Source organism: Dermacentor andersoni, chromosome 1 (genome assembly GCF_023375885.2).
Source record: "Dermacentor andersoni chromosome 1, qqDerAnde1_hic_scaffold, whole genome shotgun sequence".
NCBI classification, from domain to species: Eukaryota; Metazoa; Arthropoda; class Arachnida; order Ixodida; family Ixodidae; genus Dermacentor; species Dermacentor andersoni.
Genome location: NC_092814.1, coordinates 112,755,435 through 112,775,995, shown reverse-complemented (window position 1 = coordinate 112,775,995; position 20,561 = coordinate 112,755,435). Strand labels below are relative to the sequence as shown.

General features: G+C 47.2%; 1 protein-coding gene across 2 annotated transcripts in view; it reads left to right on the top strand.

Annotated features, from left to right (window-relative positions):
* Positions 1–1,175: 1,175 nt before the first annotated feature.
* LOC126545684 (cuticlin-4-like) overlaps positions 1,176–20,561 on the top strand; it is a 35,711-nt gene continuing 16,325 nt past the window's right edge. Inside the window, exon 1 of one of the 2 annotated variants that reach the window (XM_050193628.3) lies at positions 1,176–1,224. The gene's annotated coding sequence lies outside the window, so the exon portion shown is untranslated. The other variant, XM_055061908.2, reaches the window with a different exon arrangement.

Below are 20,561 nucleotides of genomic sequence, written 5' to 3'. Positions count from 1 at the left end.
GGCAGGTGGTCGCTTGTTTGATTTCCGGCCGCATTCCGGTGGCAGCCAATCAAAAAGGAAAAAAAAAAGCATCCGATAATGTACTCAGGTTTAGGCGCACGGCGCACATTAAATAACCGCAGGTGGTCAGCTTATTCCGGAACCCTATTAGACTACGGCGTTACTCAACGTTAACAGCTGAACTTCGGAAAACTGCGATAGTATATATATATCAACACGAAAAATCGGCGCGGCAGGATTGACGAAGCTTCTCACATGGAAGTGCGCCTTGTTAGACGCTTGATGTCATATACTTTTTGTGACTATCCTTTTCATTTTCCATTATTCTTGCCCTTCGTCATTGGCTCCCTCGAAGCCGTGCCTCCGCTAAATCCGCGATCCACCGTGCACTGGGTTGGATGGATAATGAAAAATAAGGAGCATCGAAAGGAAATAACGCTTACAAAATACCAGGCAGTAGTAGCCAAGCCAGTGGTATATCCAGGACGTCCGCGCTTGCATAACGATAGCTTTGCCAACCGGCCCTTCAGCCTGCCTCCGCGCATGTACAGCTCTGTGCTGATTCGATTAACGTTATCGTTAATGCAGTTAACGCTAAGCTAGCGCGACAGTTAACAGCCTTATGTGCAAAAAAGTGCAACCTGCGCTTGACGAGACAGTCGGTGCGCTCTTTTTAATGGGACATGAAGCGCGTGTAAATGGAAAACCCTCGGCAGCAGCGTGGCGTGCTGGCCACAGCGGAGCAAGAATGTGTCGCACCCGTTGAGCGTTTTGCACCAGATTCGTGCGCGACAAAGCGGCGGCTGCCCTTGAAGCCCGACAAGGACCGAGCCAACCGCGCACCTTCGCTCACGACTCTTTGTTTCTCTCGCCCTCGGCGAGGCTTCTCCAGGCCGGCTCGTGGCCACAGAGACGCCCTTAAAGTATCGGGGCGCCGATTCGGCTCGCATCGCGTTGACGCGCGAAACACGGGCCCGCGTGGCCGCATAACAGGCCCGCGTGCACTTCTGGAGCCCATACGACGGCGGCAAGCGCTCGGCCGGCCAGCCGGCGGCTACTGGACGCTTCGCTTTCGGAAAGCGCGAAGAGAAAGGGCGCTCCGGCCGTGGAGAGGGAGAGTGGTAGCGCACATGGTCCGCGTGCGCTGCCGTCCGCCGGCGCATTTCGGCTTACGCGCTCCATTCGGATGACCGCCTGAAAGCAGCTGAGCGGCGACAGTGCGCGGTGAGTCTTCCCACCCGGCGTACTCGGTGGCAGTGCGTCTGGCACATCTACGAAGGATATTAATGTAGGGCTGTGCCTCGGCGTTGACAGCTGCTTTCGATGCTCGCAACAGCGCGCGCAGCGGAAGCACACGACAAAGCCTGAGGTTGCAGCGCTCGCAAGACTCCGTCACGGGTTTCATACAGACATCGGGCGACGCGGAAAATTCTCCGAAGGTACGCTGCTGCAGCTCTTAAGCCCAAAGCGCCGAGTTTCCTTGGGTGAATGTGCCCATCGCGGTGTGTTGTCTTAAAGGTGCAGTCGCGCTGTGGGAATAGTCGACAGAGCATCGGTCGCACTGTCAAGCGGGTATGTGTTCCGAAGCAAGGACAGTGATCCTATTTCGCAACGACTATTAACATTTTGTAGTTTACACTTCATTGTTGGCTCGCATGCCGCTACATCTCCGTTGTGGCAGGATGCTTACCCGTTACGACGAATGATAAGAAATGAAGCGAAGGAGAAGAGTCGTTGCAAAATACGGTCCCACGTTAGTGGTTTTACTTCCGTTTTACCTTCATCGAGTTATACTGGTGAGAAGGACGCAAGACAGCGTTCGTAATTGTTTAGTTAACGAGTGCTTGTTCCGCGCTATTTCTTTAACGCACGCGCTTTGCCTTTTTGTCGCACTGTCACCCACAAATTATCTTTCACGAGACGCGTTGGTTTGCAGACACCAGTTTGCAGACACCAGGTGCGGCGTTTGAATAGGACATCAGAGGTCAGTGTTAAGTATAAGAATGTTTTCAGATAAAGTATAAGATAGGACACAATGAATTAAGGTTCTGCACTAAGAATACGCAATCGCATTTTACAAAGCATAATCGATTTCTCAATTCCTTCGTGGTTTCTCTGTCACAACCATCTTTTTCCTCATCTGTCAACTGTCTGTTACCAAGTGACACCTCCACAGAGGTTAAGAACGCTCTGTCTCGCCTCTCCCAATTAGCTTGGTTTCGATTGGACCTAATGTTTTCATGCAGTTTGGGGGAACGCAGTGTGCGGAACTTTGCAACGTACTGAAGTCAACTGTCCTTCAGTGTATGTGCTGCTTGAGATATATCGCTCGGTCATCAAGCCTCTCGTCTCAGCTGAATGGAAATTACTGATTTTGTGAGGATACCAACTTATATTTCAAAGCGAACAGGAAACCACCTGTGATCCGAATGCGATAAGGAAGAAATGTACGCCCCATTACGTCAGTTGCGACCCTAAAGAGTGACTTGTGCAACTCGACTCTCCTAGCTGTGTGCTCCTCTTGAAGCGCGCAGGAGCACTTTGTGACTTCTTTTGTCCTAATGCGAGAGTAAGTGCTCGACACTTTATTATAATGTGACTCTGCTACTGCAAATATCAATTCAGCTAACCCGACAAATTTGTGCGATACATTACCGGTTAAGCCCATGAAATTTTGTGGCTGTATTTTGTAAGGCTTTGTCGCTAAGGGGCAGAAATTTTTCGCAAATAAATAAATAAATAAATAAAAAGTCTTGTTTCTGTTGTTGCGCATGTGACAGTTACCGCTACGACGTTGAAATGGAGCAGCAATTGTTCAATGGCTCTTTTTATCTTTCGCTCTTGAAGTAAAATACTTCTTCAGCTCACGTACCCTGCTCAAATCGTAGGACGGAAATTTTACGTGTACGTTCCGTACACGTAAAATTTGTGAGTATAATCTAAGTTTTCTTGCGAAAGTTTTGTCGCTATAGTGTAAGCCTTGAAAAAAAGCTCTTTTGCGTGCCCCTCAGTAGCAGCCCACTGAGCCAATCAGAGCCGACCAGATGGTGAATTCGACAGCATGGCGGAATTTGCCAATGTCCATGAATAGCACGTACCCCAGGAACACTGTAGCACAGGCTGTAGCCTGTGGACGCCGTCGCCTCTGAGCGCTAGTCGCACGAAATGTCGCGAAAGTGAACGTATTCCCCAGTGCGATCGTCCCAGAGAATACCTCAGAGAATAACGCCCCAGCTGGTCTCCGTACGAACGCTCGAGTCGCTGGTCCGATTCTGTGTGGCTGAAGCCGTATTTAGGTGGGCCGCGGATTGCAGAAGCGCGCTTGTATTGGGCTTTTTGAGGATATCAGAGCAATCCACGGGGTCGAAATCAGTCCGCATCTTTCAACCCCGCGCATCACAGCGGAGCTCGTCGATCGTCTTGTCTCTCTCCCGCATCCCCTCCCACCCTTCTGGCGATGTCTGTTTTGGAGCACACACTCTTGCTGAAGTGACGCAAGTGTTACGCAGCCTCGCGTCGTTTGTTCCGGCAAATGCCTGCAGTGTTAAATCGCAAGCGCTTCCAAGTTAGATAAGTATACCTTGGCATGACACAAAAGGATTAACTGAGCACTGACATAAAAGAAAAAAAAATGACCGCTTCCCCCCCCCCCTTTTTTTTTTTTAGGTAGCTGTAGACTTCATAATTACACTACCAAGTATCTATTCCTCGAGTACGCCACAAATAATTAATTACAGAACTTTTTATGCGACCTGTTTAAAACGCATGTCAAGTGTAGCGCGGCTTCGGACGTGAAAAAGGAGACTGCTCACGGCACCGAAAGCGGGATTGCGGGTCACGTGGTGTCACAAGCAATTCAAGAGTGGGCCAGTCAGCCCTGTGCGGTGGTAGAAGGCCATACAGTGACCGCGACGCCAAAAGCTGACAAATTGGCCCTTCCAGATTGATCGCTTGTCTTGGAACTTAGGAAAACCCGCTCTCCCCTTTCGCCCTGTCACTTAAAAAAGAAAGAAAGAAAAAGGTCGTCATATTCGCTAGCTGAGTACTAACACGTTACTTGTCGCAAAAAGTTCTACCTTCTTAGTAAGTGAATGCAGTAAATTGATAGTACTATACGATACCTGCTGAAGCTTTTAAATGGCACTAACTCGAAGACTCACACTCTTAGTAAACAGGTCTTTGTGAGTACTAACTGTATGTTAGTAATTGTTTATCGTCATATTCACTACCTCCATAGTGCAGTTAATAACGCTACTGAAATATAATTACCAACAATACAATGAGGCCTATTCAATTTATAAGTGCCGCTTGCATGTCATATTATTCACACGATGGTACTGTATAATCATAACAAGGTAAAATAATACGTAAGAAAAAAAAGGAACCGCATCCTTTCGCTATATATTAGCTAGCATCAATTATTGGTATACGTGTGCTTACCAAGGACACTACGGCACTATGACAACGGGTAACAATGTACTACATAAAACTATCAAGCAGCGATAAACAAGAGCATACATGCAGAACAACAAAAGGGCTACGCAATGCGTACTCTATGAGTACTTGTAGCCCCAATTTGTGGGAGCGCATGTTGCACCGGCGAGCACCTATGTATTTGGCTAAACAATCAATGTTTTGTACCCAAATTTCTATAGCCTAAATACTGCGGCATACATTTGTGCTACGACGTCGCACATAGCTGTTAATCCAACATATACTGAACGAAACTAGTTTTTAAAATTTTGCATAAGACTGTCAGGCTGACTGCATAATAGACCATGACCAGACGAGGTAGGAATGACTTAGTAGTTACTTAGTAAAATCTACTAAGAAGCTTTTCTGGCTGGTATAACGGCATCACTTATACTAGCTTTACTAGCTCCTGGTTAGTACAGGGCTAGTAAGAAAGTAGCAAAATACGTAAGCTAGTAAACGGGTGCATTTATTAGCTATTTTCTAAGTTTACTTCTAAGATTGATACGCGTCAGTAGTGTATGGTGCCACGAGACCAGTGCATCAGGTTTCGGTGACGTGAATAGTCTCCTTTTTTCGCCTATATACGAGCCCGCACAGTACTTGGTGCGCGTTTTGAAATGGTCACATCGAAAGGTAACGTAAATAATTATTTTGTGGCGCACTCGAAGCATTGAGGCTCTATAGCGTAGTTACTGGGACGACAAATTCTATCCGATAAAGAGGCTAAAAAAAACGACAAAAATAATTTTTGTCAGTACTCCTTCAAACCAATTCTGCGCAAAGCAGCGCGCACTAGTGGCTAAAAGACGTTCAATCTCTCAATAGTCCTCGGTTTCATCATCCTGGCTGCAAGCCAGCACTTCACAAGTCATTCGCGCATCTGACTGCGCCTGCTGTATGTCGACACCTTGTGCTTATTCTCAGTGCTGGCACGCCCATTATCTTCCCTTTCACTTTTTTCACCGCATTAATTTTGACGACCTGGGATTCTTTAGGACACACCTATACGTCTAAGTACACAGGCCTTCTTGCATTCCGTCGCCGTCGCTATGCGGTTGTCCCAGTCGGGATTCGAACCCACGACCTTTAGGGTTAAGTGCAGTTATCTTACCGCACAGACAACTACGCGGTGAAAGTTCGATAATGACCTGACAACCACTTAATGCGAGTGAGGGTAAGTCTGAATACTTCCACTTCCCCTCACATGTGGAAAACTGCTCGTGTTTTTCCTGTATTTGGGACTGGCTGTAAAACCGACGTCTCGAATTATCGCCCAATTCGTCTTCTCTGTGCCACGTCTAAGATTTTTGAATTCGCTCTTCACAACGTATGGCCTTTTACTGTAAAGACCTCATTGATTCTGAATCAGCATTGATTTCTCACCGACCGCTCCACTATCACAAATCTCGCCAGTTTCAGGACATAGATCTCTGCGACGGTACTTCATAGGGGGCAAGTTGACGCTATTTACAGTGACCTCAGCAAAGCTGTTGATGTAGTCAGCCGCCCACTGCTTCTGATCAAACTTACGCAGTTTCGTGTTAACTCGCCAATTGTCAATCTCTTGCGCAGTTATCTTCTTGATAGATCATGTTACGTTAACGTCAATGGCCAAAGGTCTTCTTGTTACATGGCAACTAGCCGCGTGCCTCAAGGATCAGTATTAGGACCACTCCTTCTTTTTAATGTTTATTAATGACGTTCTTTCCGCTATTTGGAATTCTTAGTTCCTTATATATACCTATGACGTCAAGATTTTAAAGGAAATTCATACTGTTGATGACTGTCGCATCCTGAAGTCAGACCTGTTTTCTTTTTCTGAATGATGCAAATAACCTCACCTTGAATGCTGCTAAGACTAAAGTCATGACTGTCACACGCGAAACAGCAAGCGTTTCTTTTTCTTATTTTGTAGATTCTGTACCATTGTTGTAAGGTCTGTGATATCAGTGATATCGGTGTACTGTTTGATACAACCTTACAGTTTTCAGCTTACACTAAACGCGTTGCAATGCGGAGTATGCGCTCTCTTCGCTGTTTGCAGACTGTCAAGAGAATTCAATTCTGCATCGTTCCGCAAGTCCCCGTACACAACTATCTGTCTTACTCAACTCGAATACGCGTCGGTTGTCTGGATGGCATTTCTAGATACAACAATGACATTATAGATCGGGTCCAGAAAAAGTTTCCAAGCACATATCATCACCGCTTTGCTAACACGGACATTGGACCGTAGAAGAAGGTCCAATTACCCGGATTATTGTCATTGCCTTTACTTCGCTGTCGACGTAATCGCGCTGACCTTCTTTTTTTTTTTTCAAACTTCTTCGCGGTATCCTCGCCTGCCCCGAACTCCTCAGTTGTATCACGTTTCGTATTTCGCCCAGGATCACCAGAGGACATATAACTTTCCATGTTCCTGTCTGTCATTACCAACGCTCAACCGTCCACAGAATACAGTCTTTATAATGTTTATTTTCAAGATCTTGATATTTTTCGTAACACGCTGTCATTGTTATTTCCCGAGCTTTGCGTTGTGTCAGTTTCACATATTGTCCAACTGCCCTTCTCCTCCTTTTTCTTTAATATTCACTTTGCGCCTTGTCGTACGTACACTCTTATTTTCAAAATTGTTCTCTTTATAAATTTTTTTTACTTATATTCTCTTCCCGTTCCTTTCGTGTTCTTGTTCTTTAATGCATGCATGCGCCAGCACTCATATCTCATGGTTGTTGCTGGGCACGTACGGTAAATAAATAAACTATTTATTTATTTATTTATTTATTTATTTATTTATTTATTTATTTATTTATTTATTTATTTATTACTACTGCTACTACGACTACTACCGGCCTATGCCTATATTCTCTGCGCTGCGTTAGAAGTGTTAATCTTTATTGCATTCCCTACTTTCTGTTAGTGCTAAGAACATTTTAATACATGAACATGCTAGCATGGTTTTGTATCAGGGCGCTTTACGACAATGAACTTGGTCACATTTATGACCGATGCTTCCAGTGTGGTGCATAGCAGGGGTCAATTAGACGCTCTTTACTTTGACTTAAGTAAAGCATCTGATGTAGTTTGCCATTAGGTCCTCAATACAAAGCTCACGAAAATGGACATACATTCTTCCATCGCTGTCCTGGTATCAAATAACCTAAGCAATAGATCGTGCTTCGTTGTCATTGATGGACAGAGTTCCGTTAGCTATGAGGTCAATAGCGGAGTTCCACAAAGATTTGTCGTTGGCCCTCTTCTCTTCCTGAATTGAATTGAATTCAGTGGTTTTACGTGCCAAAACCACGATTTGATTATGAGGCACGCCGTAGTGGGGGACTCAGGATTAATTTTGATTACCTGGGGATCTTTAACGTGCATCCAATGCGCAAGACACGGGCGCTTTTGCATTTCGCCTTCATCAAAATGCGGCCGCCGCGGCCGTGATTTGATACCGCGACCTTGTGCTTAGCAGCGCAACACCATAGCCGCTAAGCCACCACGGCGGATACTCTTCTCTTGCTACAAATGAGATTTCGTAATCAATTCAATATGCTTCATACCTTCCATATGCTGAAGACTTAAAGCTATTTAAGACTGTCAACAGTGTTCACGACTGCACTGACCTCCGAAAATACATTTTTTTCACTTTCAAACTGGTGCAGAAATAATAAGCCACTCATGCAAACATATGCTTCCAAAACTATGGTATTAAGTCATACCCGGAAACACACGATGTGCAATTTCCATACACACCCTTCGGGATGCTCTACTGCCCAGGCTCAATAAAATGGAAGATCCTGGTGTGTACTTGGACACAACGCTAAGCTTCTCTTCACACGCTAAATATGCGGAACAATGTGTCATTCGCGCTCTTGGCATTGTTTGTCGTATATCGCATGACTTCCACACCCCTGTTGCCTTTCTGAAATTATATTCTACTGTGCGCCTTCCACTGCTACAGTATGCCTCTCCAATTTGGGGCGGCACATGCAAATATAATTCTGACCTCACTGAACGCGTCCATAAAAAACTTGATGTTTATTTCCAAGCACCGCTTTTTCCGTTCTGGCGACCATAGTCCAGCCCTTTCAGACATACATCAATGCACACCTATAAAATTAAGATGTATTAAATCAGACCTTCTGTTCCTGTATAAGGTGGTCCATGACATTATACAATAACCAAAGCTTCTTGATCGTGTTCAATTTTCCGTGCCGCAAAAATATACCAGGCAACATTCCGCGCTTTTACCCGGCTTTGTTGCATTAAAGACTGTCCCATTGCTCGACTCCAAAAAAAAAAAAAAAAAAAAAAAAACCATGTAATAAGTACCCTGCCTTTATGTATTGACATATTTCAAAGTTCATTTCCTGTGTTTTATAGACGTGTAGATAATCCTGTTGTATGGTTAACTCCCGTTTATGTCCGCCTCCTCGTTTTGTTTCCCTGCTTGTTTCTTTATCTCATATTGTTTTGTCTACCTCATTTGTCTCCTCTGTACAGTTTGCCTATCATATTATACTCTTTAGGTTCACCAGTACGAAGGCCCCGTAGCTGTACTATAATAAACGTTTGATTCATCATCCTCATTATTATTATTATTATTATTATTATTATTATTATTATTATTATTATTATTATTATTATTATTATTATTATTATTATTAAATTCATATCGTCTTTGCTTCATATTTCTATAACCTTTACATAGTCCTATGCTAGTTCGCATATACACTAAGGTGTTGTTAATAAAGGGAAAATCAGACATCCGCCCGTTCGTGTCTGATTAGTGTCTGTGTAGCGCATACAACTAATATGTTGTATGCGCTACTACCATGACCGACAGGTCTTTCCTGGGCACTACAGTTCATAAAACAATTGATTGATTGATTGATTGATTGATTGATTGATTGATTGATTGATTGATTGATTGATTGATTGATTGATTGATTGATTGATTGATTGATTCAGATTTTGAATTACAATCTTACATATATTCACGATTTAAAGTAAGAGTAACCGTAAAAGACGCATTTCAGCGAAAGACGCTGACTTCAATTTTTGAGCGAACTTCAGGCGGAAGCAGCCAGCCAGTCTTGCGGAAAATCACATCGTTCGCTAGGCGCAATAAACGAAGGGCACGAAGTCAAAGGAAACGGTGTATACTTATAGATAGAGCTATACGAATACATCGAGAGCGACGACCTCCGCAGAAACGGTGCTTTGCTGTGGGATGCATATTATAGAGCTCAGGACTCGATCTAAATGAACGAGGTGTCCAATTAATAATTTACGAGGGTTAAAGTCCCAAACCTATATATGTACAGTGTTTAGCGATTGAAACGCGATACTAGGACCGAGTGGCGGTCGGCGCTGTTTTAAGCCGCCGGTGATCCCGGGGGGGGCAAAATTCGTATGTACGAATCGGCGGATGCGTGACTCTCCGCCCCAATACCGGGCACATTCAAAACACAAAGGCTCCGGCCACGGAGACGCCTTGCGAGAGAGGCAGCTCCGTGAATAGCGCGAATGGCAACGCGAGCGCTCCCCCCCCCCCTGTCGGCAGTCAAGGTGAACCTAATAGCAGGCCGCGGCAAACAGTTCTTCGCCGCACGGGCTGTCCTTGCTAAGACAAAACACCGAGTAGGGTCCGTCTGGGACGGCGACCATTGTCCGCAGCGCGGACGAGATGCATATATGTGACGCCAGGGCCCGCGCTGCGTCCGTTCAGCATCGGCGGCTCTGCGACGCCGCCCGATGACCTTCTCCGGGTGCACCTCGCAAGAAGGATCGGCTGCGAAGCCCTCCCCGCGCGCGCGACTTGTGACAGCTTTCCCGCCAAGTCCGGGCTGCCCGCATATGCGCAATTAGAGGAGCCGCGTCCGCAGCAATCCGGCACGAGCTGCGCAAGCGCGTTGGGCAAAGACTTGCGCGACAAAGGCAAGCGAAGGGCATTCTTCGCTCTCAGCCGTGCCATAGGTCAGACGCGCCAAGGGTCAGAAAAGACGCTTTGCAAATACCGATGCGTTCCAGCCCCTACAGCACGTCCCTCAAGGGCACCTCGCGTTGCTTGCCGGGTCGGAAGGGTCGAAGGCAGCGCAGTCCGCGGGCGCTCTTGGCGAGGCGCGTCGGCCCTGCATGCAGGGCCGTGGGCTGCTCCCGCAGGGAGCTTCATGCGATCGAGAGCCTGTACAGGCTCCGCGTTCGGCGAGCGCCCACGAGTGCTCCATTAGTACGCTCTGCGCTTCATCGGTTGGGCCGGCGGTCCGCTGGCGCGGAACCTCGGCGTTTCCCATGATTGTGAGAAGCTTTACAAGGTTGCTTCGCTCGAGCGCCTTTCGACCATAGCGGCGGCTCGGGTAATACTTCCACCGTCGCCACAGGACGAGGAACCGAGGCAGCGGCCGTTTCCGCCTGCAGCTCTTGTCGATCGGCGAGGAAGGTATAGCGCGCCCCGAGCGACAAAAAAGCTGTTCGCCATGCATGTAACGGCGTTACATATATAGCAACTCCAGTGGAAGTTCCGGTGGACACATTCTTGCACTGAGCATGATCTACAGCAGCAGTGTGGCGCTGCAATTACAGCTTCTCGTTTGCAAGTTCGGTTTGACATTGGCTATGCGAAAACACCCGTGTACTTAGATTTAGGTGCACGTTAAAGAACCCCAGGTGGTCGAAATTTCCGGAGTCCTCCACTACGGCGTGCCTCATAATCAGAAAGTGGTTTTGTCACGTAAAACCCCATAATTTAATTTTTAACTCCTGCGGGGACGGTAGAGTATCCGCCTCCCGTGCAAGAGGACCGTGTTTCAAATCCCGGTGCCGCACAATTCTCCACCGGAAAATACCAAAAAAAAAAGAACGTGTGTTGAGAAAATTGCAAAAACAGGCCTGGAGTGCGGCCTGATCCCGGTGACCAGAACCGGTAACGCACTCTCTCACCAGAGCAGGATTGGCCACACTGGTGCAGTACATGGCCACAACCTCCTATATAAACCCAACAATCAAACCCCGGCCCTCAGTCCCCAGCAGCTGCGAAGCAACTGACCACGGCGGCGGTCAGACCTGCGACGCTGCAGAGGGTGCTAAGAATCCCTGGCTCCGGACAGGCCGCCATTGGAATATGAACCTGGTAACGTTTAACGCTAGAACGTTATCTAGTGAGGCGAGTCTAGCAGTGCTATTGCAGGAATTAGAGGGCAGTAAATGGGATATAATAGGGCTCAGTGAAGTCAGGAGGCCAAAAGAAGCATATACAGTGCGAAAAAGCGGGCACGTCCTGTGCTACCGGGGCTTAGCAGAGAGACGAGAACTAGGGGTCGGATTCCTGATTAATAAGAACATAGCTGGTAACATACAGGAATTCTATAGCATTAACGAGAGGGTGGCATGTCTTGTTGTGAAACTTAATAAGAGGTACAAAATGAAGGTTGTACAGGACTACGCCCCTACATCTAGTCATGATGACCAGGAAGTCAAAAGCTTCTATGAAGACGTGGAATCGGCGATGGGTAAAGTCAAAACAAAATACAGTATACTTATGGGCGATTTCAATGCCAGGGTAGGCAAGAAGCAGGCCGGAGACAAGTCAGTGGGGGAATATGGCATAGGCTCTAGGAATAGCAGAGGAGAGTTATTAGTAGAGTTTGCAGAACAGAATAATATGCGGATAATGAATACCTTTTTCCGCAAGCGGGTTAGCCGAAAGTGGACGTGGAGGAGCCCGAATGGTGAAGACTAGAATTGAAATCGACTTCATACTCTGCGCGAACCCTGGCATCATACAAGATGTAGACGTGCTCGGCAAGGTGCGCTGCAGCGACCATAGGATGGTAAGAACTCGAATTAGCCTTGACTTGAGGAGGGAACGGAAGAAACTGGTACATAAGAAGCCAATCAATGAGTTAGCGGTAAGAGGGAAACTAGAGGAATTCCGGATCAAGCTACAGAACAGGTATTCGGCTTTAACCCAGGAAGAGGAGCATAGTGTAGAAGCAATGAACGACAATCTTATGGACATCATTAAGGAGTGCGCAATAGAAGTCGGTGGTAACGCCGTTAAACAGGAAACCAGTAAGCTATCGCAGGAGACGAAAGATCTGATCAAGAAACGCCAATGTATGAAAGCCTCTAATCCTACAGCTAGAATAGAACTGGCAGAACTTTCTAAGTTAATCAACAAGCGTAAGACAGCGGACATCAGGAACTATAATATGGATAGAATTGAACAGGCTCTCAGGAACGGAGGAAGCCTAAAAACAGTGAAGAAGAAACTAGGAATAGGCAAGAATCAGATGTGTGCGTTAAGAGACAAAGCCGGCAATATCGTTACTAATATGGATGAGATAGTTCAAGTGGCTGAAGAGTTTTATAGAGATTTATACAGTACCAGTAAGACCCACGACGATAAGGTGAGAGAGAATAGGCTAGAGGAACTTGAAATCCCACAAGTAACACCGCAAGAGGTAAAGAACGCCTTGGGAGCTATGCAAAGGGGGAAGGCAGCTGGGGAGGATCTGGTAACAGCAGATTTGTTGAAGGATGGTGGGAATACTGTCCTAGAAAGATTGGCTGCCCTATATACACAATGCCTCATGACCTCGAACGTACCGGAATCTTGGAAGAACGCTAACATAATCCTAATCCATAAGAAAGGGGACACCAAAGACTTGAAAAATTATAGACCGATCAGCTTACTGTCCGTTACCTACAAAGTATTTACTAAGGTAATCGCAAATAGAATCAGGAATACCTTAGACTTCCTTCAACCAAAGGACCAGGCAGGATTCCGTAAAGGCTACTCAACAATAGACCATATTCACACTATCAATCAGGTGATAGAGAAATGTGCGGAATATAACCAACCCTTATATATAGCCTTCATTGATTACGAAAAAGCATTTGATTCAGTCGAAACCTCAGCAGTCATGAAGGCACTACGGAATCAGGGTGTAGATGAGCCATATGTAAATATACTGGAAGATATCTATAACGGTTCCACAGCCACCGTAGTCCTCCACAAAGAAAGCAACAAAATCCCAATAAAGAAAGGCGTCGGACAGGGAGATACGATCTCTCCAATGCTATTCACAGCATGTTTACAGGAGGTATTCAGAGACCTGGAGTGGGAAGAATTGGGGATAAAAGTTGATGGAGAATACCTTAGCAACTTGCGTTTCGCTGATGATATTGCCTTGCTTAGTAACTCAGGAGACCAATTGCAATGCATGCTCACTGACCTGGAGAGGCAAAGCAGAAGGGTGGGTCTGAAAATAAATCTACAGAAAACTAAAGTAATGTTTAACAGTCTCGGAAGAGAACAGCAGTTTACGATAGGTAGCGAGGCACTGGAAGTGGTAAGGGAATACATCTACTTAGGGCAGGTAGTGACCACGGACCCGGATCATGACACTGAAATAACCAGAAGAATAAGAATGGGCTGGGGTGCGTTTGGCAGGCATTCTCAAATAATGAATAGCAAGTTGCCACTATCCCTCAAGAGGAAAGTGTATAGCAGCTGTGTCTTACCAGTACTCACCTACGGGGCAGAAACCTGGAGGCTTACGAAAAGGGTTCTGCTGAAATTGAGGACGACGCAACGAGCTATGGAAAGAAGAATGATAGGTGTAACGTTAAGGGATAAGAAAAGAGCAGATTGGGTGAGGGAACAAACGCGGGTAAATGACATCTTAGTTGAAATCAAGAAAAAGAAATGGGCATGGGCCGTACATGTAATGAGGAGGGAAGATAACCGATGGTCATTAAGGGTTACGGACTGGATTCCAAGGGAAGGGAAGCGTAGTAGGGGGCGGCAGAAAGTTAGGTGGGCGGATGACATTAAGACGTTTGCAGGGACAACATGGCCACAATTAGTACATGACCGGGGTAGCTGGAGAAGTATGGGAGAGGCCTTTGCCCTGCAGTGGGCGCAACTAGGCTGATGATGATGATGATGATGATGACCGCCTTCGCTATAATAATGCGTCCAGTCTTCCGACTTGGGAAGGCATTTGCTCTCACTAACGGTGCTAGCGTAAGAACCTCTTTATGAACACGGGCTCAAATTTATGCGACATAATTCTCTGGTAAGACAGTGCGGCCCCATTTTCCGGAAATTTTAATGAAGTGTCCTGATGCATCATGTATTGTGGCGTGGGAAACATGATGCGCTGTGAAATCAGTACTACTTTAAGCCATGCACGCACGCACGCACGCACACGCACGCACGCACGCACGCACGCACGCACACACACACATACACACACACATTACTCGGCACATTATAGCGAAGACAGCCTACCGATGGCAAAAGGTTCTGGTAATCTAACCTACGCATGAGGACGCTTTTCGGTGAACTGTTTCTTTATTATTATTATTATTATTATTATGATCACCATCATCATCATCATAATCATTAGGGAACCAAGAGCCAGCTGCATCCCGTCCTCTTCGCGCTATATGCCGCTTCTTGTGCGATAGAGCAGAAACTCGGCATGACAGCCGCTGATGGAACTCCTGAATCCGTTTTACAGTTCCAGATACGCCTACACACGCTGCTTTCAGCTCAGCTGGGGTATATATATATATATATATATATATATATATATATATATATAGTCACATCATAAGAAGCCAACAAACACTGACACCAAGGACAACATAGGGGAAATTACTTGTGCTTAATAAATGAAATAAAGAAACGATAAATTAATGGAAATTAAAGTGGATGAAAAAACAACTTGCCGCAGGTGGGAACCGAACCCACAACCTTCGCATTTCGCGTGCGATGCTCTACCAATTGAGCTACCGCGGCGCTGTTTTCCCATCCACTTTCTTGGGTATTTATGTGTCCTAGTAGAACCCTGGGAGTGTTAGCCAGCGCCACCACTCACAGACCTTGGCGGCGGACGTGGAACGTCCTTTTTGCCGCAGGCGTCACGAGAACGTGATCTTTTTGGGTGAAGGCAACTGGTCAATAAACCCACATATGCTACCTGAAGGCATCAATGTTGCCGGATATATATATATATATATATACTGGCACTGAGCGTTTCTGGCAGAGACTGCAGGTCAAGCCCACTTATTAACGGTTCCACTTGGAGTGAACTCTCATTTAGTAAGAACAGCGTTTCCTCAGCCAACAAATTTTGAAGAAAATGAAAGAATTAAAGCGTGTACATGGACTTCAAACAGGCGATCAGTGCGGAATAGATAGAGCTTTTACGACCTAATTAGCTTGTCATGTATGTACATCAAAATGCGAATATATCTATAGCCTTCGATTTAAGGGGTCGCATGAATATATAGGGAGGCCAGCACGCGCTTGGCGGAGCCTATCTGTGGGAAAATACGCACACTATATTTACTGCACGGACAAATGAACGCACATCTTTTGGCAGATTGCTTTGTGACGCAGTAAACAAGAAACGATAATATTGGGCAGGTGTCAGTCCATCATATATACAGACTCCTCTTCACCTGCCCGGCAGGCTATCTCGGCCACACTTTCTGCGCCTCCTCCAAGAGGCGGCACAATAGGGGTGATGAGAGAGGCAGAGCAAAAAAATGAGGACCCGCGGAAAAGGCCGCACACTTTCACGGTCGACTTGACCGGCTGTATGCGGCGGCACACCACGCTCTCACCCGCGGATGCGTGACGCTCGGTCGGCTCCGCCGGCTTTCTCTTCTTTTGCCTAACCTAATAAGGGCCCAGCTGGGCAGCGACGCCAACAAACGGGCCACGTTTCGTGACTCGCGTGTACGGAGAAGCGCAAATCCTAGCGCGTCACCTTCGAAATGAGGGCAGCAAAATGAAAACGGAAACGGTAATCCCTAAAGCGCCTCTTTCTGTCCCCCCCCCCCCCCTTTTCCCCCTCAGTGCCGTGCGTTTCGTGCGCAATATGCTCGAGGAAGACGGCTGTTCGATTGTCTGGCTGGCGGCGTTAGTCTGCCTTTTCAGTGCCTCTCCGTGCGCGAGCGGGAATATTTTGCCGCACTGAGCGATACGCATGAGGCCAAGCAAGCCATGCGGTCCCGTAGGCTAGTGAACCTGACATGTATGACAATATGTCCTTACGTTATAGGTAAGAGTACTTCGCTATCGATGTTACCGATCGAGGCTTTCGGAACGGTCCCTGCTGCTTCGCTTTCCATTCTCTGTCTGTCGGTGTTCATGGCCGCTGTGCGCGAGGACAAAGACGCCACCTGAGTCAATGATCTCCGTGCGCTCCCACGCTCGGAGAGGGCCGCCGGAGAGGACGATACCTGGTCTGTTGTTTCTCGGGAGCCGTTGTCGAGCTGAAGCATCTCCCCGGTCTTTTTTTTCTATGCCAGCCTCGTATCTCGGAACACGAACAGTCTGCTCTAGAAGGCCACATAGAACGCGGATTGGAGCTCACTTAGTACATTGAGAACGCTGGTATTGAGAGCACTGCTTCAGCAGCATTCTTAGCTGTATGCAGGTGCACCAATCTGGCGTAATAGCTTGCTTAAAAATGTATTACTTTTGTGATCTATTTTTCACGACCTAGTTCCCGACGAAAGAAAGGGACTCGCTTCTGGCATTAGCGTGGTATGCGAGTTCCGAGCCGCATTACTGCTTTGAGCACTAAGTTAATTATTTTCACGTTATATGGCACGACACAATTGGCACGGCGTGCATGCGCCGAGGTGACCGGTTCTGTAATCGTTCACCCGCGGGTACAGAAAGGTGCGCGTTGAGTAAGTCGCGTGGACTTACTGCTCCAATTGATTACTTACTTTTTTTTAAATTCCGTGGTGCGTAAATCTTTTGACGCCGACTTATCGCGAATTGTTCTGGTGGACGTTACCATTGATCGTTTCTGCATATAGCTACAATCACCGTAGCACGTGCTGCCGAATAATGTTGTGGTTCGTTTTGTTTGTGTCTAGACATTTTCCTTCTTTCTTTATTACGTCTCTCTCTCTCTTCTTTTTCTTTTTTTCATGCACCCAGGTCCTCCTTCAACAGTTTTCTTTGGATATAACAGATCTAGGCTGCGTGCTGTTCTGACCCAAGTGCCGGGGTTCGGGTGGCTCTGTAACTGCCGTTGCAGCCGATCATATACTATACGAGGGGTGATCAAAAAGTTTTGCAACTCGCATATCAGGAAAACTTCCAGACCTTGGGAAAAAATGCATTTTTCAGCATAATCTCCCCTCACACTAATGCACTTCTCCCATTTTTCTGGAAGGCTTTTGATACCTTGCAAAAAGAAAAAAAAAAGAAAGAAGCGTTCTTCCTGGTTGCCAAGCCACTCCTCTGCGGCAGTTTGAAGCGAGTTCAAGTCATCAAACTTCGTTCCTTTGAGGTGTTTCTTCAAATTCAGAAATAAATAAAGGTCACTCGGGGCCAGCTCGGGACTGTAGGAGGGGGGGTGGGGGGGGGGGGTCCAGCTGTTCGAAACCACACTCACCAATAGCGCATTGTGTTGTCGTCTCCCTTACGTCCTTGTTTGCTGGCGCTAAATATGCTCTCGAATGGCAGCCTGGGCAACACGAGACCTGTGAACCGGGGCGCTGTCGTGCAGGAGGAGGACACCTATTGTCACTAATCTTCGGCGTTTTTCCACGATGGCTTTATACGCAGTTTTCGAAGAAAGTTGGCGTAGTATTCGCCTGTAACTGTCCTACTGTTTTCAAGATACGCAATGAGCAGGATACCCTTTGCGTCCCAAAAAAGTGTCGCCATCACTTTCCTCCCTGAGCGTTAGGTCTTGAATTTTTTCAGGGGAGGGGACCCCGAATGCCTCCACTGCATAGACTGCTGTTCTGTCTCTGGGTCCCACTGATACAGCCACGTCTCATCCCCAGTCACAAGGCGGGAGAGAAAATCTTCTGGGTCGCTTGAATAGAGGTGCAAAAGTTTCCTTGATGAATGCAATGCAAGCGGTGGTGTCGATCTTGCCTTGAGAGGTTCTGTGGCACCCATCGTGCCGAGACCTTCGTCATACCCAAAATATCGTGTATGATAGTGAAAGCACTGCCATAAGACATGTTCAATTCTCCGGCAACTTCGGACACGTTGATTCGGCAATTATTCATAATAAGGCTCTCTGCTGAGGCTGAATGGTCCGAATCGGTTGAAGTAGTCGGCCACCCTGACCTTGGGTCATCTTCCACGTGCACAAGGCCACATTTAAACTCATTGAACCACCGAGTCACTGTAGCATATGAAGGACATTCACCATCCTACTGTGGATTTATTCGGCGGAACTTCCTTCTTTGCACAAAAATTTGATAACGCTCCGGTACTCGAGCTTGAAATCGTGGCAGGACGCCATGTTTGACTGACTGATGCACACCAAGTAACGAGCTGGAAGGCTTAATATTCTGATTTTGCTAGGCTGCAGAGATGACCTAAACAAAAGGCAGAGAGAGATCACTGTCAGATATTTGGTTATAGCCAAGTTGCAAAACTTTTTATCTCCCCTCGTATGTTCAACCCCGCGAAGCCTCTCCTTTTGAACCACGAAAAGGGTCAGAAAAAAGCGCTGTTTTGCGTCTAGGGGTTTTGCAGAACTCACGCAACCGAGGTTGCAGTGTTAAGTTCTAGTATATCGTGCTGATTTTGCTCGCTCTTAAATGCTGTGTATAATACAGTTTATGTTACACAATTTGCGATGTCTCTGTTAGACAATCGTGAGCGCTTGTAGAAAAAAGAATCACTTGATCAGAGAAAAAAAGAACAACGGGACAGGGGAGTAAATTGGTCTTCAACTAATTTTACTGCATGAAACTTACACTCGCAGGTCACACGGGAACAGAGAGAAGGGTTTAATCGTTGCACATGGGCTCCAACACTCTTCACATGCGTGCAGCACGCAGCCGCTGAATCGGGTAGTCAAGTTGTTCTTCCATGGTCATAGCGATCGATGAGGTGCTCACGCACGTATCGCCTTCGTTTTCGTTGCAGTAAGCTTCATGAATTGGGGCGGGGGGGGGGGGGGGGGGGAGGGGGGCTCTATATTATTCTTATCTGTGCTTCCCAAGGAATTTGACTCACAAAAGAACCGCGCGGTCCTAACGCGTCGTTCGGCAGCAGGTAAGAAACTGCAATGCCGCAATTGAGAGGTACCGAAAAGGCGAAACTCAGCGACATTGACAAACGGCTGATCCACTCCGAGACGCTTGCCTACTTTGCTTGAACGCTGTTTCTGCGGCAGAAACTTGGGAGGTCCGCGCTCGGCTTAGCGCGCGCGTTGTGTACAACAACAAAAAAAAAAAAGGAAAAAGAAAAAAAAAAGAAAGGGGGGGGGGGGGGGTTTAGAGGAATAACAGAACCCTCTTGCCCGAACCTCAGTTTGGCGCATGCCCTCGAGGCAGTGTGCCGCACGTTCGCGTGACCGAACACCGGGCGTCGGATACAGGGGAGGCAATTGACACATGGCGGACCCGTGTTTCCCCTTTGTTGCGGGCGTGAGCGGCCAGCAGAACAATGGGATGCCGCTCGCGGTCTAGTGGCCCTCAGGTGGAACCGGCCGCCGCTCTGGGCGCGCACGGCGGCGGCGGTCAGCACTGCGCGCGTCTCCCCTTTGTTCCCCCTCGCTTTGTTTTCGCTTTTGCGCGACTGCGGCCGCAGGATGCGTGCGCGGGACCGAGTTCTTTCCACCGGTGAGCAGCTCACCGCACGCGCACGCGGCTATAACGGGACGCCCTCGCGGCTACACCGAGCATTTCGATGCGGCTGCCGTCGTTTCGCGTCGAGCGACTCGGTGCGCACGATCCGAGAGCCGCGTGACCAATAGTTTCCGCCGGTGCTCCTCTCGGCTTTTCGAACGGCTTTGGGAAACCCTCCGATGCGCAACGTTCATTGTTTCACGCTGCCGGCAGATGCATAATGTCCTGACTATTCAAAATTTATTTGTTATTATTATTATTATTATTATTTTATCTCTTTCTATCATTAATATTTCATCATTTTTCTTGTTCGCTGCTGCGCCGAGCAAAACGACAGTCGGAGGCGGTGACCGACGCTAGGAAACAAAGACAAAGAGGCGGGAATAAACGATGCCCGTTTGTCTTTTCATTCTATCGCCTTTCCGATGTGTGGCGCATTAAAC